This window comes from Papaver somniferum, chromosome 3, assembly GCF_003573695.1.
Source record: "Papaver somniferum cultivar HN1 chromosome 3, ASM357369v1, whole genome shotgun sequence".
Lineage (NCBI taxonomy): Eukaryota > Viridiplantae > Streptophyta > Magnoliopsida > Ranunculales > Papaveraceae > Papaver > Papaver somniferum.
Genome location: NC_039360.1, coordinates 63915768 through 63921767, shown reverse-complemented (window position 1 = coordinate 63921767; position 6000 = coordinate 63915768).

The window sequence follows — 6000 nt, the reverse complement described above, 5'->3', positions numbered from 1 at the left end:
GGTAAGTGGGGACAATATCGGTGGAGGGACGGGTTCTTTACAGTTACTGAGCCAAACCAATATACATGTTCAGGTACGGTTCCCATATCTAAAAAAAGGTATATTTCATTTGTGTGTAACAAGCTAAGACCATCTAACGGTGGAGAGATATTTGTTTGGTTTTAAGCAAACTTAGCTTGAATCTTAAATCAGGATTTCATCTAACGGTGAATATTGAATGCTTTGTTACTAAACTATCTTAGATTTGATTGAAATCAAACCCTGATTTGAAAGACTATATAAGGGAGAACTCTAACATCTGGAAAACCTAATCTCGTCACTTTCCTATGTCCTAGTTGTGACTAGATTCGATTCTCCTTTAACCTAGGTTTTTCCAAAACCATTATAGGTTAACGACTTGAAGACTTCATTTGGGATTCGTGAAGCCAGATCCAACTATTTCCTTTGTAGATGATCTTACTTGTTCTACCGTATTGAGTATTATCTTTTCTAAGATTTGCTCAAGATTTATCTCTGATAGGTAATGTTAGAGCATAGCTCGGTCAACCTCGCATGCGTTGCTATATCAAGCATGTTTGTCAATGTTAGTGATCAAAACTATGAGTCTTGATTTTGAGTCTATTATAGCTAAGTCTCGGACTAGGATAGAAAAGTGTAGTTGAGCTCAAGGACTTCATGGCGATTCATCGTACAATAAAAAATATCTACTCGAGGAACCGTGGAACTTCATCAACAAAAATGTATGTGGATACTTGAACTTATCTATCACACAAAAGTCTATCTATTCTATCTCCTATTGAATATGAGACAAAAAGTCGTATGCTATATAGACTGGATCATACACATTTGACATTTCGAGCTGAGTATTCACTACTTATCTTTTTCACGAAATCGTGTGTTGGTAAAGCGTTTCTCTTTGATCAAGTTTATCTTCACCTAGTGACGAAAGTCATGAAAAGTTTCAATTACTTTGAGAATTGCTCTGACGTGAAACGGTCTGTGAATAAAGGCTATATAACGTCCTCTGATAATGTCTCAATGATTGGAATGAGAGTTTAGATTACATAACCATGTATTCCTTAATCCGAAGTTTTCGAACTTTGTTTATTGAGAGAAACCTGAGGAATTGGCTTTGCCAAGTCCGCGAACTGACGGAAGTTCTCTTGCCGAGAATTTCTGTTGGGTTTTCCAAAAACTCGTTTGCGTGTTTAGTCCGCGAACTAAGTATGCGAACTGGCGGAAGTCTCTTTGCCGAGATTTTCTGCTGACTTTGGAAAACTCTGCCGGTTGTCTTAAGTCCGCGAACTTGTTTGTGAGCTTAAGTGGTTATGATCTAAAGATATTCTCCGAACATGAAACTTAAATTACTAAGGAATGCTTTATGCAAACCGTGGATATAAAGTTCATGAGCTGATTCATCGAATCGAATAATCTTTGTTTCAATTGTGTCTTGTGTGGTTACATAAGATCTCATAGCAATTGAACAACTCTCTAACTAGTTCATTTGAGTCAATTGAACTAGTTATGTTGAAGAAGAACTAGGTTAATATGAATTGCTCATATGGTTAACCTTTTGGGTTACTATGATGAACCAACATACACGTACACGTTTGGGCATGGTTTTCACAAATCCAGTAAATGTCTACCCAAGTATGTGTGACAAGCTAAGTTTTCGATCTAACGGTTGAGAAATATTAACTTGAATCTAAATCAGGTTTTCATCTAACGGTGAATATGGATTGCTTTGTAACTAAGGAAAAATCCTGATTTGAAGGCTATATAAATGAGACATCTAGCATTGTGCAAAACTAATCCCCACACGTCTGTGTGATACTAGTGCGCTCGGTAGAGTCGATTCTCCTTTAACCTTTGGTTTTCTTCTCTAAAACCAGGTTCACGACTTAAAGACTTCATTGGGATTGTGAAGGCAGACCGATACTACTTTTATCGTAGTTGTGTGATGTGATCTTTCATCTTCTATCGTACGAGTACAATCTATTGATTGGCTTGAGATCGTGAGATTTCTCCGATAGGCAAGATAAAGAAGTCACAAACATCTTCGTCTCACTGTTTGTGATTCCTCGACAAACCTCTTGTGTAGTCAAGAAGGATTGTTGAGAGGTGATTGATTAATCTAGGCTGTTCTTCGGGAATATATGACCGGATTATCAATTGGTTCATGTTCACCTTGATTTTATATCTTAAGACGGAACAAAACCTAGGGTTTTCTGTGGGAGACAGATTTATCCTTTGATAGACTTTTCTGTGTGAGACAGATTTGTTTATTATCAAGTCTGCGATTTTGGGTTGCAGCAACTCTTAGTTATGGGTGAGATCATCTAAGGGAATCAAGTGCGCAGTATCCTGCTGGGATCGGAGGCGTAGGAGTACAACTGTACCTTGAATCGGCGGGAGACTGATTGGGGTTCAACTATAGTCCAGTCCGAAGTTAGCTTGGAGTAGGCTAGTGTTTGTAGCGGCTTAATACAGTGTGTATTAAATCTGGACTAGGTCCCGGGGTTTTTCTGCATTTGCGGTTTCCTCGTTAACAAAAATTCTGGTGTCTATGTTATTTCTTTCCGCATTATATTTTATATATTGAAATAATACAGGTTGTGCGTTAAGATCATCAATTGGAAATCCAACCTTTGGTTGTTGATTAATATTGATTGATCCTTGGATATTGGTATTTGGTACCGTCCAAGTTATTCCTTGTGTTTGATTAAAGACTCGCTATTGTTTTAGCTTGAGTAAATCAAAACAAGTGAGAGATATTGACTCATTGAGATACTTTAATCTAGATTGAGTCTGAATGTCTAGTTTATTCTCTATCAAAGTATTTCGGAGTTTTTCCATACAGATTGCTAATCGAATTATTGGGTGGTGTTGTTAGACCCCAGCTTTTTTCAGGTAAGATATCTAAAGTAATCAGAAAGCTCATTCTTTGTGATTCCACAATAACTTCTTCTACTACCATATAGTTAAGTTATTGTGAGGTGATTGATATTTCTAGGTTGCTCTTCGGGAGTATAAGACTGGATTATCGATTGGTTTGTGTTCACCTTAGTTTATCAAAAGACGGTACAAAACTTCATAGGTACTTCGGTGGGAGACAAATTTATCTATTAGAATAAACTTTTCTATGGGAGACAGATCTGTTTTTAAGTCTTCGACTTTGGGTCGTAGAAACTGTTAGTTATGAGTGAGATCAGCTAAGGGAATCAAGTGAGAGAATCCGGCGTGGTTCTAGAGGCGTAAGGAACGCGACTGTACCTTAATCGGTGTGAGACTTGATTAGGGCTCAACTACATTCCAGTCCGAAGTTAACTTATAGTAGGATAGTGTCTGTAGCGGCTAAATACAGTATGGTGTTCAAATCTGGACTAGGTCCGGGGTTTACTGTATTTGTGGGTTCCTCGTTAACAAAACTTCTGTTGCCCGCGTTATTTGTTTTCCGCATTATATTTTTTATATAATTGAAATATCACAGGTTGTGCGTAGTTCAATCAATTGGTAAGTCCGACCTTTGTTTGTTGGATATAAATTGATTGACACTTAGGCATTGGTCTTTGGTACCTTCCAAGTTATTTCTCATATCAATCGAGCTCACGGGTTTCTATATGTTCGATTGCAGATTGTATTGAGAAATTGAGATATAACTCTTTGATATCTTTCTTGGTTGAGCTTGTCCTCTCGGAATTATATTGGAGTTAGTTCATACAGATTGCCGAACAAATTATTGGGTGTGGTTGCTATTCCCCCGCGTTTTCACAAATAATCACTTAGATGGGTATACCACATCCCCCTGGATTGCTTTAATCCATAAAGTGAACATTTCAACTGAACTGCAAACGCACTCCATAATTTAGAGTTACTTTATTTTGGCAATGTAAGGCCATCTGGCACTTTCATGAATATCTTTGTATCAAGATCCCCATAGAGATATGCGATAACCACATCCATAAGCTGCATTTCAATTCTTTCTGAAACTACTAAGCTAACTGAGTAGTGGAACGTTACGATGTCCATTACAGGAGAGTATGTTTATTCGTAATCAATCCCAGTACGTTGTGAGAAACCTTGCGCCACAAGGAGAGCTTTGTACCTTAAGACTTCGTTCTTATCATTATGTTTTCTGACAAATACCCATTTATATCATATAAGCTTTACACTTGGTGGGGTTAGCACTATCACACCAAATACTTGTCTTTTTGCCAGTGAATCTAGTTCGGCCTGAACTGCATCTCTCTATTAAGGCAAATCATCTCTCTTTTGGAATTCTTCAATAGATTGTGGTTCGATATCATCGTGCTCTATAATTTCTCGAAGAAAAAATATATGCAAATATATCATCAATGTGCGTGGATGATCTTTCCATCAACACATATGCACTTTCACAATCCATGGGGATTTCTTTGTTCTCTGAAATCAATTAAAACTTCAGGGCATCCCCCAGTAATGATTTATGTACATAACTGTAATCAAATACAATATTATGAGATGGATTATCTGCACTAGTGATATATGGATCAGTTTATGCCTTACTCACCCTTTTCTTCCTTGGCTGAGTATCTCGAACCAAGTGGTTTACCCCTCTTACTTTTGGGGGCCACGACCTCAGCTAAGTCTTCCACAAAGTGTAGCCTTGACACCTATATCTAAGGTGCATTTTCTCTTATCAGGGATTTCCAACCTTGCAGACACATTTGCAGTTGGTATGTGTGCTCTCGTCACTTTAGCAGTATCGTTAAATGCATCATGCATATTGAATCGTCCACGTTCTGAAGATCGATAATTCTTTTCACTCCACTTTCACGTTATGGAGTGCGAGGATCAAAATTAGACAACGTGGGAACACATCATGATAATTCCCGCCATACCCTTAGGAAATCCTTTTCCATATCTCCCCCTAATGATGGGAAGGTTGTCTCATCAAAGTGGCAATCCACAAATCTAGCGGTAAAGAGATCGTCTGCCAAAGGTTCTAAGTAGCGGATAATTACTGGAGACTCATATCCAACATAAATACCTACTCGTCTTTGTAGACTCATCTTAGTACGTTGTGGGGGCGTATAGGTACATATACGGCACAACCAAATATGCGTAAAAGTGAAATATCTGGCTCATATCTAGTTACCAACCGGTACACAGAAAATGGTTGGCTAACTGAGGGTCTAAAGCGAACAAATAAAGTTGCATGCTATATGGCATACCCCCAGGCAGTAATAGTAAGGTTGGAACGTTTAACCAATGCCCTAGATATCATCTGTAATATTTTGATGGTAGCTTCTGCGAGACCATTTTGAGTGTGTATATGGGGTACGAGATGCTCTACATCAATTCTGTTAGACATACATAAATCATCAAATCCTTTAGATGTAAATTTTCCAACATTATCAAGTTTGATAGATTTGATTGGATAATCAGGGTGGTGAGCCCTTAATCGTATAATTTGTGTCGGAGCATTGGAAATTCAACATTTCTTGTGGACACCAGTGCAGCGTGTGACCAACGGGTCAAAGCATCAACCACAGCCATAAAATCCCTGAATGGCCGCATTCTGTATGTATAGGTCCACAAATATCACCTTGTATTCTTTGTAAAAACTAAATATTTAGTTTGGTATCTTTAGCATAGGATGGTGTCGATCCTTTTTTGCTAAAGAACAAGCCTTGCAAAATGAATGGCATTCCTTCGATAAAGACAATGAAGAAGAATTGGATAAAGGGTGTGTTTCAATTACTTTGGAAGACTAAGGTTGCACTTCTCTTGATTTAGAAGGCATAGATATCTGTGTATCAATTACTTCAGAAAACTCATTGTTACTCTTTGTAATAACAATTTGTTGTCGCATTTTCTTTTTCTTTCCAAAAAATGGATGTCCATGTTAGTTCTTTATGTTAGAGCATAGCTCGGCCGACCTCGCATGCGTTGCTATATCAAGCATGTTTGTCAATGTTAGTGATCAAAACTATGAGTCTTGATTTCTAGTCTATATAG